Genomic DNA, 17,427 nt, shown 5'->3' with positions numbered 1-17,427 from the left:
CAGAACATTGCCAAAGCTGCCTCAGTATCTCTTCACTCTCACGTCCTCCCCCTTCCCTCATCATTCAGAGGTGACCACTTCCAAGGTAAGCAGCTCCTTATTCTTCCATATAGTTTATCACCTTAAGCAGTACAACTGAATTTTCCCCAAATTGACCTCTTTCTAGGTAGAATTATAGCACATGTATTCTTTTGAGATTTGCTTTTTTCATTTCATTTTATCCTTGTAAGTTTCATCACATTGTTACATAGTTATGGCTTTTTTTTTATTACTGTGTAATATTCCATGTATAAATATGCCACAATTTGTCCATGCTCATGTTAATGGACATTTGAGTTGTTCATAGTTTGGAACTATGACTGAATATTCTTGACATGTCTCCTGGCACACGTTTATACATGTGTCTCTAATAGAGGCTGGGTCGTGGGGGTTAGATCTGCTTTTTTCACTCACATTATATTGTGAGCATTTACCCATCTCAACACATATTTATGGGAGACATTACTTTGAATGGATTTATCATATGCCAGTATTCCAGGATTCTATTGACAGATGTTTAGATTGTTTCCAATTTTTCCTTATTGCATTTGCATATAATTCTGTGATAAATACAGTGATCTTTTTTTTTTGGTTCTGTTGGGTCTTTGTTGCTGTGTGCGGGCTTTCTCTAGTTGCGGCGAGAGGGGGCTACTCTTTGTTGCGGTGCACGGGCTCTAGGCGCACAGACTTCAGTAGTTGTGGCACGCGGGCTTCAGTAGTTGTGGCTCACAGGCTCCAGAGCACAGTCTCAGTAGTTGTGGTGCACGGGCTTAGTTGCTCCACGGCATGTGGAATCTTCCTGGACCAGGGATCAAACCCTTGTCCCCTGCACTGGCAGGCAGATTCTTAACCACTGTGCTACCAGGGAAGTCCCAAACACAGTGTTCTTAATGATTAATGAAGCACCTCCCACAGTGCTCAGTGCAAGTAGCCATCACACCTCCTTCCTTACGTGTAATACCACAGATCTTAGCCTCTTTAATTTGTGATCCATAAGTCAGTTAGGAAGAACTCCTGGAAAGGCTGGCTGGAAGCAGTCGTTAAGAAATAGGTATTCATGGGACTTCCCTGGCAGTCCAGTGGTTAAGACTTCACACTACCAATGCAGGGGGTGTGGGTTCAATCCCTGGTTGGGGAACTAAGATCCCCTATGCTGTGTGGCACAGCCAAAAAAAAAAAAAAGAAATAGGTAATTAATCGAAAACTCAGGGTATCCAAAACAGAGGGCACTTCCAAAAAGGAATTATGGAGCGTGAAGTTTATGAAAGAAGATCATTGTAGCTACTGCTCCTTCAGAGCTTGCGACAAACCAGGTACTATACTTCACACTTATTTGGGTTATCACATTGTCTTTGCCATGGCCTTAGGAGGTAAATTTCATAATTTCCAAATGATGGAATAGAGGTTTGGAGAAGTTAAATAATGTATCCACAGTTACATGGTTTATAGTGGCAAAATCTGGACTCAACCCCAGGTCTGTTGAAAGCCCAGGCTTACTCATCAGGTAATGTTACCTTCCTACATGACCATGGACCATTTCTTTAAGGCAGCACTGTCCAATAGAACTTTCTGTGGTGAGGAATGTTTTTGCACAAATACAGTGGCAACTACCACTTGTGGACATTGGACACTTGAAATGTGGCTAATGCTACCATTTTGGAAAGTGCAGATAAGTTTGTACAGATCCAGTCCTTTTCTTTTTTTTGTTTTTGCTTTCAATTCTGTTTATTTTTTTAAGTCTGTCTTGAAAATACAAACAATGTGATTAATGGTGCCTTAAACAAAATCAGTGTCTAAACAAATTCAATATCTAAACACATCTTCACCAACGATATTAGGGAAAAGGGAAGGAATTTCAAAACACAGACCAGGAAACAATCACAAAATACAGGTTTAATTACTACTGTTAAAAATTTTTTAAAAAATTAGAAAAAAGAAACTACCAAGAAAACAATCGTAAGTACTTGAGTAAGTCTCGCTATTCTGAATAATGTAACATCTTTTCTAAATTGTAGATTTAGAAGTTTTAGAACACACAGACACTAAGGAAAAGAAAGGCTAGTTCCTTGGGAATTACTATCCAGTATGATACAATTACTTCAGGATAACAGAAGCAGAACCTTCCTTACAATTAGATTTTAACAAATGATTTTGCCGCTAATAGAAATGGGGAATGTATGAATGACAAGTGTTGGAGGGTGAAAGAAAAAAAAATGGACTGAAGGTAAGCACTGGATACAGAACTGAGGTTTGCTTATTTTTCACAACCAAAAATAAGCAAGTTAAACTATCTTGTACAAATCAAGCTTGATACTAGGTATGCAAACAGAAGCATAAACATTTGTAACTAATCACACCCATGAAAGACTAGGTTAACACTTCAAACACAGTATTGCTACTAGTGGACATACAAGGCAGAAATTTCTAAAATACTGTTACACAGATGAGTAATGTTAGTATAAATTCTTTATTTACATTAAAATCTGTTTCAGGGGGCTTCCCTGGTGGCGCAGTGGTTGAGAGTCCAAAATAACATTTTCTGTCAGAGATAATATGGACAAAAATTGTGTGCTGAACAGAAAGTTTTGAAACTGCTTAAAATGCACCTACTGTTTAAAGCAAACAAGTTTAACAAGTGTAAATTTATACTGCGAGTCCTTAGTGGTCATATATGAATAACTACACATTTCTTTTTTGTAAACCTCAGCAACTATATTCACACATCAAGAGTTGTCAGTGAGCTCAGTCTTAAACTACACCTTTTTTTTTTTTTTTTTTTTTTTTTTTGCGGTACGCGGGCCCCTCACCGCTGTGGCCTCTCCCGCCGCGGAGCACAGGTTCCTGACGCGCAGGCCCAGCGGCCATGGCCCGCGGGCCCAGCCGCTCCGCGGCATGTGGGATCCTCCCGGACCGGGACACGAACCTGTGTCCCCTGCATCGGCAGGCAGACCCACAACCACTGCGCCACCAGGGAAGCCCTGTCTGCTAAAGATTTTTACCTCAACTTTAAATCTTCCTAAAATGCCAACATCCCAAAATAAAATTTAGTATCACCTGACTGTAGACTGAATAAACCTTCAACATCAATCCTTAGCACCTCAAATAATGACACAAAGTCTTAACACATTTTTTTTCATGTAAGGACCAAGCAGTTTTAAAAACAATCTAGGGCTTCCCTGGTGGTGCAGTGGTTGAGAGTCCGCCTACTGATGCAGGGGACACGGGTTCGTGCCCCGGTCCGGGAAGATCCCACATGCCGCGGAGCGGCTGGGCCCGTGAGCCATGGCCGCTGAGCCTGCGCGTCCGGAGCCTGTGCTCCGCAACGGGAGAGGCTACAACAGTGAGAGGCCGGCGTACCGCAAAAAAAAAAACAAAACAAAACAAAACAAAAACAATCTAAATGGCCTCAAAGCATTCCCAAACTTACATGAAAATTTGAGTACACATAATACTTCCAAAGAGTAGGATTGTTTTAAGATTCTCTTTGGATTCTAAGAATAACCATTTTGTTCATTTTTAAATAAATTATTTTACGAAAATAAACAATTGAGGATGTTTTTTGTTTTTAGTTTACCCAGGCAAAGGCCTTTGTGTTGCGCAGGCAAAGGCAACCACAATGTACACGCAGGCTAGATTGGAACCTGTCCGCACAGAACAAGTCAAGAGCGAGCAAGCCAAAAGGGACAAATGAAGCCTCCAATCTGATTTAAGCTCTTGTAACTATGGCTCCTAGGGCAGCTTATTCCTGCCCTCTCGGTCTAAGATTGTGGGGCGCAGTTCCAAACCTACCAAAAATGGAAGCCGAGGGCATAAGCTGACAGGCAGGCAAAAAGATCTTTTGACAGGAATCACTCCATGAGTTAGGGAAGTGAATGAAAGTGAGGGGAATATAACGAAGATTCTAGAATAAAGGCAGTGGCAGGATTAAGGAGAAGCCTTAGGAAGGGTTCTCACACTTCTAAAGTATACATGTTAACTGGGTGAGGACAAAAGTACAGTCCCCAGATTCAAATGAAATTTTAAATAATTGTACGAGTGCCTACAGGCCAGAGTTAAATCCCTAGCAGTACTATTAATATCAGATGTTATCAAGAGTGAACTGGAAACAGATTTTGTTTGTGCCTTTCCACAGACATTGAAGTCAAAGGAAGAAATTGCACCTACAACTAAGAACTAAGAGGCCCAAATACCACCTTCATAAACCTTTGACCATAAATTTCCAAGTTTGTGCTCTCATTTAGTTGAAGTTGCATTTATCCTAATTTACTGACATTTTTGTTTAAGTATGCCTACATTTTAAAAAATGGTGATTAGTTTTGAAATTTAAGATAAAACTTCTAGAACCTTCACCGAGATTACTATTAAAACCCTTAGTATAAAAGATTTCTGTGATCCTTACAATTGATGGAAACCGTACTACTTTCACATTTTTTAATTTATATTTTCTGAAATATTAATGGTCAGATATCCCCAACTGCTAAAGAAAATATAGTATGATCTGGTTTCCCAAAATCGAAACATGGTTAATAAAAATGAAAAAAATTGTATTTACACAAAATAGCCTGAAAAATTAAAAAGAACGGTGTATCCTAGGTCCTACAGGGGAGGGAAAAGCAGCATCATAAATAAGTTCAAATTGAAAATTTGGAGTTTTTGTCCTGTGCCCCATGCTATTTATTCACTGCCATATTTTAAAAACAACAATTATGTTATCCGCATTTCTTCCTCATTCAGGTCAGCTTGGCTTTCTTCTTCTCAGGTCCTTTGTGCCCTTTGACCTTTCTTCTTAAATTCCGCCTGTCGACCACAGGCACTTCCACTTCTATCTTCTCTGAGCTGCTATCCACAGTCTTCTCTGTTGATTGTGTCAACTGATCCAGTTGCTTAGAAGATGCTTCAGACTGCTCCTCTGACTGGCTCTTCTGTCCTGCATTCTGTGCAAATGGCACATCTTCAAGTTCAACCTCTATTAAAGAGCTCTGAGGAAGAGCTGGAGATGTTTCCTGAGGCTCGGCTACCCCCTCCTCACCCTGGTCTTCCAATGAGGCAGTAGTGTTGGGTGATACATTTTCAGAAAATTCAGTTATCACGGAGTTTGGAAAACCATTCTTCATTTGGGATAGTAGCCACATTGTCTGAACTCCCAAAATGTGCTTTCTTTCTTGAAACTAGAGGCAGCCACTCTTCAGTGTGCCCCTTGTCATCAGATGGGCCTTCATCTAGCAACATTTCTGAGTCAGTTACATGTGAAGTCTTATCCTGTGCAACAGCCTCAGGAGATTTTGAAGATTCTACCACCAGTGGAACAAGATTCGTAGAGTCTTCACTGGCATTAAAAGACTGCAATTTTATTATATTTTATTTTTTATTTTTATTATTTTTTATTTTTTTTTGCGGTACACGGGCCTCTCACTGTTGTGGCCTCTCCCATTGCGGGGCACAGGCTCCAGACGCGCAGGCTCAGCGGCCATGGCTCACGGGCCCAGCCACTCCACGGCATGTGGGATCTTCCCGGACCGGGGCACGAACCCGTGTCCCCTGCATCGGCAGGTGACCTCTCAACCACTGCACCACCAGGGAAGCCCCAAAACTGCGATTTTAATTCTTCACCTAAAACTTCACTAGTGGAGTCCTCCTCTTCTGTTATAGGTGGAGTCTTAAGAGTATCATCCATTATCTCACCATTCATAGGCTCTAATTCAGATTCCTTTTCACCTTCTTGCTTTTCCAGGCCTGGCTGGGTTTCTGGTGCTGGTCGAACATTTTTATCACTACTTTCATCTTCAGATTCAATCACAGTCTGTTAGGGTTCTTCTTCCAAGAATTTTTCTGAGCTCTCTGATATTTGTGCAGTAGACTCCAATTTGTTCACTGAAGCTGTAGGTGAAGTCTGGGGAGTCTTTTCATCTTCCCCTCGAGAACTACTAAATTCAGAATCCTGAAACCGTTTTCCAGTCTTTGGCTGCTTTAGATGACTACTTCGAGTACGAGTGGAAACAGGTGTTTTATCGTGACCTTCAGAAGTGCTTGCAAAGGCATCTTTTAGAGAATCAATAGTTAGCTGCATCTCACTAGACAAACTGTCTTCAGCTCCTGCTTCATAGTCTGGAACAGATGCAAGACCATATTCTCCAGACACAGGTCTATTAGCTTCATTTTGAGAAACTGCAGTCATTTTACATGTTTCTCTTTGTAGTGCTCTGGTGATTGGTATTCTCTGGTACCAGTGTCCAACACCTTCAACTTCCCAAAGCAGTTCATGGTCTCCTGGATATTTTTCAAAGTACTGGTTGCAAGCTGTGTACATAAGAGAGGTCAGTGGATACCACAAGCCAAGTGCATCTTCTGTGAAGGAATCAACAAGTCCTCCAGCATATGAAGCCCAAAGTCTTTGCCTCTATATTTCTTTCTTATGAACATTGTATCAAGAACTGGCAGTTGGTAGCTTTGGGTAAGAAACGAGGCACATATGCTTCCTGTAGGCTTAACTGGATAAAACCCAGTGGCCTCTCCTTTCTTCCACAGAATCTTAGCATAATCAGTACTGCTATGACCCAGGAATGGGATCTCATTTCTCTCCATTTCCTGCTTTCTGTAAATAATTCGATTCAGTACAGAACCCCTCTCTCCCCAAGAGTTCTCACCTGCTTAAGTCTTTCTCTAGAAGGGACAGATGTTTTCACAGTATCATCAATAGCCCACCACTGATCAGCAAGGTAAAGTGGCGCAGCTGTGAGTGAGTCCTCGGGTGCAGAAAGAGCAAGAACTTTCTGGGTCTGATCTCCATCATAGAGAGGTACAAAGCTAATTTGACAGGCTAATAGGAATCGTAATATTGAGAAGAGAAGAACATTCAGGATTTTCAAGGTCCCCACACCTGAGATCTGACATGTAATCTTCAGCAGAATTTTCCATTTCCTCGTGACTGCAATTATCCAGCATATCCACAGGGAATGCCATCCTCTCGGACGCGCCGCTTGAGCCCGGGAAAGGAGGCGGAGCCGCGGGAATGAATGAAGCCGGCGGCGGCTCGCTGGCGACCCCCGGCCGGGACCGGGCTGCGCCGCTCGCGGCTACCGGGGCCGGTACAGCCGCCTGCCCCTCGCCCGGGACGCCCGGCTCCTCCAGTCCCTTTCTTCTTGAGTCTCAGAGAATCTGATGAAAGATAAAGACCTTCTCTCTAGAAAAACGCACATTTGCAAATCATCCAATTTCAAGGGGTCCCAAGTTAAGAATCCTTACAAAAGTCTGCACGCACTTCAGGTGCTTCCCAAACTGTGATTTTGTGGAGAGAGCTTTCTCCCAGGGACCACTATATAGCAGAGCTCTGAGCTCCATCAGTTGCTCTTGGATCTTTACAGTCTGGGGACCCATCTGAATGGTGAAGAAATCCTTGGTCAGCCCCTGAACCAGAGTCTGATTTTCTCAAGAGATCAAGAAGGATTTCTATGCTGGTTACACTACGCATTCCTGCTACCTTCACCCAGACCATCACTCCTTGTGTACTAGGATTGGAGTTTCTCAACTGCTGTACTTGGCTACCTGTCTTTCCTGTCCACAGTGACACTAAAAGCACAGTCCAGCTTTCCTTGCGTTCCTTTTCACGTAGGGGCTCCAGCACTCCTCATTTCACTCAGTATGCCTCAGCCTGCAGTGTGGATGTTAAGGCCTGAAACTTGAGTGACGTTACACTCCCTCCATTGTTCACCAGCCCTGTGTGGCTTACCAAAGCCTGGTGTCAGTCCCAACCAGGGTACTGGCTAAGCGGCTGGGTTTAAAGAATGAATTCTGGAGGACTGGAGCTTTCTGTTTGGGCTAAGCATCTGTAGACGGTAGCAGTTAGTTGGACCTTAGCATCCTAGGGAGCCAAGACCTTCTGAAGAAGTATGCCGGGAAGGGAATCTTGGTTGCTGTAAATCCTATTATCAAATGGACAACGGCCTTCAGTAGAACTTGCTTCCTTGAGCTGGGCCCTGAGGGAGGACACCTGGGTGGGGATCCCCTGGAAATAGCATAGCCCCTATCTCTGTATTAGAAGTATCTATTTCAGTCAACACTGGGAGAACACGCTGAACTAAGGTAGGTCAGTAGGAGGTAAAAGGTAAACACGGTTTTAAGTTTCTTGTTGGTTCTTGCTTGCTTAAGTCTCCTTAACACGTCAGAGTGAGTGAGAAAATGGGAAATAGAGCCAGGTGTTCCTTGTTCCTTACAAGAAGAAGTTCCTTACAAGAACTTGTAAGTTCTTGGTGGTTCAGGAGCTTGACATTGTTGGATGATGCCTTACCTGGAGTCAGGACAGGATGTGATCTGAGGATTCTGCCTCCAGGCTTTCAAAAATCAGTGGAGACTGCTGCAGGTGATCCATGATGGCCCAGTCAAGGAGTTGCTGGGGATGAAATCTGGGGAGAATAAAAGGGTGTCTTCTGTTGGTCTGGGGATGAAATCTGGGGAGAATAAAAGGGTGTCTTCTGTTGGTCTGTATTCCTTGTATCACATTGATCACCAAGGTCTGTCTGTTCTACCCGTAAGTAACTGTCAACTTTGCTCCCTTTCCCTTTATGTCCATAGCCACTGTCTTTGCTCAGACTCTCAATTTTCCTTGCTTGAATCTCTGCCAACAGCCCCTCAACTATTCCCTCCACCTCCAATCCCACCCCTCCAGTCTTTGCTCCACCCTACAGCTAGAGTGATCTTTCGCTGTACAGATCTGATCCCTATCACCTTTCTGCTGGAAGTGCTGCAGTGGAGCTCAGTATAGGCAAGATGAAAACTTGGCATGCCATTAAGTATTTTTTTCAAGTGCTGTTGTTTCTGTACTCTCCATCATAATCTCCTTCATGCAGTAAATTCCAGAAATACTTGTTGGGTGTCTCTTACACTCCAGGCACTACTCTAGGCCCTGAGAACAGCAGTGAACAAAACAGGCAAAATTCTCTGTGTCTGTGGAGCTTGCATTCTGTTGGGTGGGGAACAAACACATAAATGTGTAGTATATCAGATTGTGATAAGTGCTATGGAGAAAAATAAGGAAAGAAGAAATTGTGACCAGGGCTGGGGTTGTTCCAATTTTTAATTTATGTATTTATTTATTCATTTTTTAGTTGTGGCACACAGGATCTTCATTGTGGCATGCAGACTCTTAGTTGCGGCATGTATGTGGGATCTAGTTCCCTGACTGCGGATGAAACCCAGGCCCCCTTCATTGGAAGCATGGAGTCTTAACCACGGGACCACCAGGGAACTCCGTTTTCCAATTTTTAATAGAAGGGTCAGGGAAAGTAACATTTTGGCGAGAACCTAAAGGAGGTGAGGAAAATACCTGAGGAAAGACCATTCTAGGCAAAAGGAACAGGCAAGTGCAGAGGTGCTAAGCCAGGAATCACCAGGAAAGCAGTGTGACTGATCAGAGTGAGTTAGCAAGGAGAGCATGAGAGAGGAGGTTGCAAGGAAGCAAAGGCAGGATGGGACAAATGGTGTAGGAATGCAGTAGACCTTATTAGTTGGAGTTTGACTCTGACGTAGGGTGAAATGGGAAGCTACTGGAGGCTATAAGTTTAGGAATGACATATTCTAAGGGATCATTTGGGTTACAGTGAGGGGAATAACCCATAAGAGGGTCAAGGGCAGAAGCTGGGAGGTCAGCTAGGAGGCTAGGCAAGAGACCATTGTCTCTGATCAGGGTAGTAGCAGTGGAGGTAGTGGATTCTAAAATATCTATTAAAACATATATTTTAAAGGTAGAGTCAAATAATTCACTGATGGATCAGATGTGGCAATGAGGGTAAGAGAGGAGTCAAGGCTGACTCAAGTGTATGGTTGCCATTTTCAAAGATGGGAAGAATTAGACTTTGGTATAGAAATCAAGAATTTGGTTTTGGATGTGTTAAGTTCAAGATGCCTATTGGACAACCAAGTGGGAATGTTGATCGGGCAGTTAGATATATGTATATGCATACATATATAGAATTCAAAGGAGAGGTCTGGGCTTGAAACGTGTATTTGAGAATCATCAACATAGAGAGCCACAGGGCTGGATAAAAGCACTCAGGAAGAGTGAGAAGTTGGAGAAGAGGACGAAAGAAACCAAGGAGTCCCCAGCAAGATAGGCGGAAAACAAAGTGCGTGTGGTGCCAAGAGAAGAAAGTGTTCCAGGGAGAAAGGAGTAATCAATTGTGTTTAAACCTTCAGAAAGATTAAGGATAGATATTGAACATTAGATATAGCAATTTGGATGTCATTCATAACCTTGACAAGAGGACATTCTGTGGAGTCATAAGCATGAAAATCTGATGGGAGGAAAGGTTTGGAGATGGGAAAATAGCCAATTATTGTCTGAAGGGGAGGAGAAATGGGACCGTAGCTGGAAAGAGAAGTGAGATCAAGAGACAGTTGTTGTTTTTGAAGATGAGAGAAATAATGGCTTGTTTATTTGCTGAGGGAAATGATCCAGGAGAGAGAGGAGAATGGTTGGAGTGATGGAATCAGGTGTACACAAGTGGAGGAGTTGGTCCAAGTTAGGAGCACATACCATTCATCATTATTGATAGGAGGGAAGGCAGAGTAGATGAGCATGGATGCGGGGAGGTGGGAACCTTGTGGACTTTCTCTTCTTATTTTTATTTTCTCAGTGAACTAGGAGACAAGGTTGTCATCTTAGGATGGGGAAGAAGTTATGAAAAGTTTGAAAAGAGAGGGGAAGGTATGGAATGGTCATCTGTGAGAATGCATTAATGACTGTGCTAGGATAATGTAAGTAGAATTGATGAGTGACATTGAAGGCCTTTTTAAGGTGAGTGGTCATAAAGTTAAAGTGAGAGCAGTTAGCAGAGGCATGTGAATTTTCCAGTCATGTTCAGCTGCCCACTTGTGCATGCATGGGTGGAAGGTTAGATTTTATTAAGGCTTGTGTTCTGTCAGAAAAGTACAATGAAGCGAGAGAGAGGGGAAAGGGAACCAAGGTTGTATTCGAAGGAGTGATTATAATAATAAACCACAGAATCTAAGTGAGATAAGAGGTGAAACAAGGACACAAAGGGAATAACTGAGCTGCAATGGAGGACAAACTTTTTAGAGGAGAGGCGGTCAGGGATTTTAGAAATTAGTGTTTTGGAAGCATCATCTATAAGGATACTGAGGTTATGTGGGAGCAGGGTTGGAGAGTGGTAGTGGCCACATGATGGCAATGAGGGTAGCATAGTCTGGTTAACATCAGAATCAAAGCTGGACACTTTTGGGAAGGAGGGAAGCAGAATGGTCTGGAAGCAGCAATAAGGACAAAGAGAAAAAAAAAAGGACAAAGAGGATACCTATTCCACTGCAAGGTGTGGGGAAAAAACAGCCACCACTTGAGAGGGCTGCAGAGGAATCACTCCTCAGAGGAGACCCAGATCTCCTTTAGAGCAAGAAGGAAAAATTCAGAGATTTTGAGAAAAGAGGAATTTTGCGGATCCCAACAACCAATTCCTGAGAGTTTCAGGAGATGAAGAGGGTAGGAAATGGGGTTAGAAAACAGAATGTACAGGACCATTTGGGATGAAATGCAAGGGATAATGAATGATCTAGAATCCTGGGGCTTCTTGTGTGACTAGCATAAACCAGGCTAAAGGGAATAATGATAACAGATAATGATGGTCTGAAGGCAGATAACGGTGGCCAAACTGTGAATACTGAGGAAAGGGAGGTATGAAGGACCTTCCAGGCGCATCCAAGGTATGCCCATCTTTACTCTTCACAGTGATGAGGTCAGGGGAGGGGTGTTGTCTTGTCGAGGGCACCTGAAATTCTAGAAATTTAGAAATGTCATTCTGGAGATGAATAGTGTCACCATTTCTGCAAATGATGCAAAGCATCTGGAGTCAGCTTGACTGAACAAATGGGAGTTTTGATTGAAGGAAGAAAGGGGTGGAGTGTGGAACACTGAAGAACAAGGTAATTCTTCAGGGGATTTTACAGGAGTTTCTGGTGCTGACTCATATGACAAGAAGTCTGGGCATAGTCAATTGGGGCTCTTAACAGTGGCTCAGTGATGTGTTAAGTGCCATCTTTCTGCAGACCTTCAACCTGACACTTATTGCCTTATAGTCATAAGAAGTTTGCTGCACATGTAGAATTCAAATCTAAATTCCAAATGGGAAAGGGGGAAAAGGTTAACAGGCAAAGGGTATCTGCATCTATGAGGCAAAAATGTGGAAGTACTTACAATAGCTCATGTGGATTGCTCTGTTTAAAGCATCTTCTTTATTCCCTAGCTAGCTTCCATCTTCTCTTTCAAAATTCTACTCAAGTCAACATAACCTTCTTGGAGAAACCATTCCTCATCTCCCTAGGCTGAGTTAGGTGCCCCTGGTGTGTGTGTTCAGAGCCTGTGGTAGATTCAACCCCCATTCTTCCATCTCTGTATCCATGCCCTGTGCCGTATAACTCTGATTCTGGTCTCAGCCATGCAGCTTGCTTTAACCAATGGGATATTTTAAAGCAAAAGCTTAAAACTCATCAAGAGCATGCTCTTCCTCTTGTGTCTAAGCCAGTGCCATGAGAACATACCTGCTGGAGGATGAGAGACACATGAAACAGAGATAGATCAACACGGTGAGGCCATCCGAGATCAGCCAGCAGCACCTAACCCCCAGACACTTCACTGAGCCCAACCCAAATCAGCAGAACTGCTGAGGCAACCACCAAAATTAACAGTTACTGTTTCATCCACTAAAGTTACGTGGTTGGTTGCTACTTAGCATTATTATGGCACTGGATCATTGACACAGAGTCCCTTGGGTATAGCTCTGCTACAAGCCTTAGCCCTGTCTCCTGAACTAACGTTAGGGAGCTCCCTTAGGACAGGACACTTTTATCTGTGTACATCTGTCACCTAGCACAGTGCCTGGCACCTAGAAGGTGCACAGTGAAATCTTGTGAAAGGAATGAATGAATGAACCTTTGTTCAACCTTTACAAAGGGCCTTACTTCTTTGTGCACGACAGGTGCAAAATTCCCCATAGTTAAACAGTGTAATCAAATGGACACACCCACAGAAAACCTAGTTCAGCAAGATATGTGAAGCTACAGTATATAGTAAACACTCATCACAGATTAAAGCTTTTTACTGCCTCAAGTACAAATGACTATTTCTTAAACATTGCGCAATCTATTTTATATTTTATTATGTTGTATAGATCCATTTAAAGATAATCTAAATACTGTAAGAACACTTTAAAGGGTAGAGTGTAAATGGATATGACTCAGTCTACATATCTTTACTATTATCTTCAGTACACAATACCAAACCATTGTGAACTACTGATATTTCCTAAATCATGTCAAAAAATTTGCATGGCTTAAAAAAAAAAAGTATTTGTGTTAATATAAAAAAAAGAGAAAGAGAGAACTTCCTTTAGGGGTCTACAGAGGAAAATATCATTTCTAGTAGCCTAGTCAGGTATGGGGGTGGGGAGAAAGGGAAGAATATTATCCTTATGAAAGGTCAGCAACAATCACATGGTATCACATGTTTTGGGGACACTGAGCAAACTAGTTTTGCCTAGGAAGAGAGTTTCTACAGAGAAGTAGTAAAAAAAAAAAAAAAAATGTCTGGGAGTGGTAGGGCAGGATGGAGCCCAGTCATGGAGATCCTTGAATATAAGGTTAGGGACATTTTAACATTATCTTTTACTCAGCAGGGGATAGTTAACTTTTGAGCAAGGGAGTGACATAATGAAGGGTTGGGTCAATCTTAGCTGCTAAATTCTAGCAGCATGGTGTGGGATGGTTTTTGCAGAAATATGGCTAATAGTCATATCAAATAATTTAATACAAAAATAATATTATGCTCCCATTTATCTTTTTTATTAATTAATCAATTTATTTATTTTTGGCTGCGTTGGGTCTTCGTTGCTGCACGTGGGCTTTCTCTAGTTGCCGTGAGCGGGGGCTACTCTTCCTTGCAGTGCACGGGCTTCTCATTGCGGTAGCTTCTCTTGTTGCGGAGCACGGGCTCTAGGCGCGTGGGCTTCAGTAGTTGTGGCTCGTGGGTTGTAGAGCGCAGGCTCAGTAGTTGTGGTGCATGGGTTTAGTTGCTTCGAGGCATGTGGGATCCTCCTGGACCAGGAATTGAACCTGTATCCCCCGCATTAGCAGGCGGATTCCTAACCACTGTGCCACCAGGGAAGTCCCCCGTTTATTTTTAAATCACATCTCTTATTAAAGTCTAGATTTCTGCTGGATGCCAGTGACCAAGGAATTATTTTGAGATGAAAAGGTTTGCTATTCTCTCCCTGACAGTCATTTAGCTTGTTGTCCATTGGGGGTCCATGAATTGTTTCTTCCCCGCTCCGGCTATTGGGTTGTCTCATTTTCTTCTATTTTGCTTTCCATACACTCCCCTGGCCTCTGCTGGTCTAATTCTGTGAAAAACTAATTATAGCCAGGGGTAGAGGTCAGATGTAAGAATGAACGAGACTCCATGTAACCAAAACCAGAATCAACATCGGAATAAACTATTCTAAGTGCTTTTCTTAAGAGCACATCTCACCTGAGTTGTGGTAGCATTTACCTTTCAGGTGTGAGGATGTCATTTTGTCCTCAAAAAGTGTTTCATAATCCACTAATTATATTTGTTAGGTGGGTGTCACTGTTTTTCATGCAAGTGGAATTTAGTCAGGAAGGATAAATACCTTATCTAAAATCTTGTGTCATGTTTTCTCTAGAATGTTTTCTCCATTTTGCTCCCATTCCACCTGACACACTCCTTTTAAGCCTTCTAAACTCTGTTCAGACATGCCTTGTCTGTGCAACATTTCCTTACCCCGCTGCTCAGTTCAGTCTCCTCCCTCCCTGCCCCACTGCAATGGTCTCTGGGTTGTACAGACCTCTGCAGTTATGCGCTTTGCTCTACATGTCTGTCTCCCCTGTGAGATTACAGGGGTGATGAGGGGGTTGTGGAATCCAAAGGGAGAGAATCTAAAGGCAAAGTGGAAACTTCTGAACTTGGCCAACAGTCTGAGCAAAAGATAAAGGGGCAACACCTAAAACCATCCCCAGCTAGATTCATTTCCTTCCTGCTTTAAAATGTTTGGGAAGGGAGTTTTCACAGGCCCCCAGTAGCCGTCAGGGCAATGGTGTTCACCTCAGGGGCTCCCAGGCCAACTCCCTGTGCTGTTTGCTGAGCACATCTCGCCACCTCATCCCCTCCTGGGCGCTCCTCACAGCACGGCTGCTTTTTCTGCTTCACTGCGTTTCCAGCGTGGATGCTTACGCCTCACTTCACTTTGCCCCGTTTTCTCACATTTCTGTCGCCCGGGAACTTTGTTTCCTCCTTCTGAGGAGATCTGCCTTCACCACCACATCCTCCTCTACTCACCGCCTCGCCTCCCTCCCACGGGCTCTTGCGGGCCTCCCTGGAGAGCCCGGGGAGGGAGCTAACTCCTCTGGGCCCCCCGGGGCATGTTTTCTATTATGCGGTGAATGTTCCTCCTGACTTTTCAAATCTGTAGTCAGACAGGCATGAAGTGTAATCAACAGGTGGTGAGGACTGAATGAAAGTGAGCACAGTTTATTTAAGGGGCAAGGAGGAAGTCTACACTGGCAGGCCTGCTCTTCCAGCTTCTTCAGACTCCCTATGGACAAAACCACTGGTCAGCCGGCTTAGGGTTGAAACTGGCAGGTGGACCTTGGGGAAGCTGAGTCCTGAAGCTTCACACACAACCTGTCCTCAGGATGCCGAAAGAACCCAGTACAGGTCTGCTGCTCCCCACCTTGAATTCCTCAGATCTGTACCAAAGCGGGGGGCCCAGGTGGCCCCACTACTCCAGCTCTAGGGTCTCCTTCCAATAGGTGATGAGAAGGGATGGAGTGGGGAAAAGAAATATTCCAACCTCTCTCTCCTCCCACCCTCTGGTTTCTAATAGGTGCCTCCTGTTGGTTGAATCCTACTGGAAACCAGAAGGCAAAGAAGCCCATTGATGCAGTCCTCAGGGACCAGCCCCCCAGGGACCAGAGCAGGGCTGAGAAGGGCAGAGAATGGATCTGTTGGGAAGAAGGAACATACAGAAAATAACCAAGCACAGTCAGTGAGGCTGAGTGGGGCAAGCACAGGGTTGGAGCCTGCTTTTCTTTAAAACTTAGGTATTGGGCTTCCCTGGTGGCGCAGTGGTTGAGAGTCCGCCTGCCGATGCAGGGGACACGGGTTCGTGCCCCGGTCCGGTAAGATCCCACATGCCACGGAGCGGCTGGGCCCGTGAGCCATGGCCGCTGAGCCTGCGCGTCCGGAGCCTGTGCCCCGCAACGGGAGAGGCCACAACAGTGAGAGGCCCGCGTACAGCAAAAAAACAAACAAAAAAACCTTAGGTATTGTGTCATCCTGAATTTTTTGCAATAATTTTGATTTTTTAAAAAATTAGAATATTACTGATTTTTTTTAGCGCTTTCCCCTCCCCTGAAATTTTGCACCTGAGGCAAAATTCACCTCACCTTAATCCTGGTCCTGAAGTGGTGTTCTGTGGATTAGGGAGATTATGAGTGGGTCTTATTTTGTCATTTTTGCTCACCTGTATGTTCCAGTTTTTTTTTTTTTTCAAGTGATCCTATATTTGTTATAAAAACAGTTAAATGCAAGATATCTTCTTTGAAAGTAGGGATCCTTCGTTTGTACAACGTGGAGCAGACTTAGCAGAAAAATCAAATGTTTTTTGGATGAGTAAATAAAAGAATGTGTATGTCAACTCTATTCCCAAATCCTACCTCTTCTCAAAATTCTAACTCAAATGGTACTTCCTCATAAAACATTTCCTTATATCCCAAATCACATTGGCCTACAAGGCCTACACAATGTGTCCATGGCCCACCCCGATCTCTCCATATCCCCCCTTACCTCCTGCCACCCTTCCTCTCCACCATATTGGCCCCCTACTGCGTGTCGCTCCTGAAACACAGGAAGCAATTCATTAATATTTGTTGAGAATGAGTGTGACCGCTCTCTCTTCTATCATTCTTGTCATAATCTTTTGTTCTCACAGTTATGCATTTATTTTATCTCCCCTACTCTTAAGTGACTCAGGCTATTTTCCTCACTTTGATATGATCCTTGGTGCCTGGCACAATGCTTGGCATGTTGTCATAACAAATATTAACAACAGTAGTAGAAGAGTCATCATTTGAGTGATTACTAGGGGCCAAACACTATATTAAACATTTATCAGTGTCACCTCACTTCTGTTGTTTTTTGTTTGTTTTTTGTTTTTGCGGTACGCGGGCCTCTCACTGTTGTGGCCTCTCCCGTTGCGGAGCACAGGCTCCGGACGCGCAGGCTCAGCGGCCATGGCTCACGGGCCCAGCCGCCCCACGGCATGTGGGATCCTCCCGGACCGGGGCACGAATCCGTGTCCCCTGCATCGG

General features: G+C 43.7%; 1 protein-coding gene and 1 pseudogene across 15 annotated transcripts in view; one reads left to right on the top strand and one right to left on the bottom strand.

Moving 5' to 3' along the window:
- The window catches only part of ZNF19 (zinc finger protein 19), a 134,208-nt gene that overhangs the window by 36,281 nt on the left and 80,500 nt on the right, over positions 1–17,427 (top strand). The window lies entirely within an intron of this gene.
- On the bottom strand, positions 3,025–7,032 carry LOC101276440 (soluble lamin-associated protein of 75 kDa-like; annotated as a pseudogene).

Source organism: Orcinus orca, chromosome 20 (genome assembly GCF_937001465.1).
Source record: "Orcinus orca chromosome 20, mOrcOrc1.1, whole genome shotgun sequence".
Lineage (NCBI taxonomy): Eukaryota > Metazoa > Chordata > Mammalia > Artiodactyla > Delphinidae > Orcinus > Orcinus orca.
Note: the sequence above shows the minus strand (reverse complement) of the source record. Positions and strands in the feature narration are given on the sequence as shown.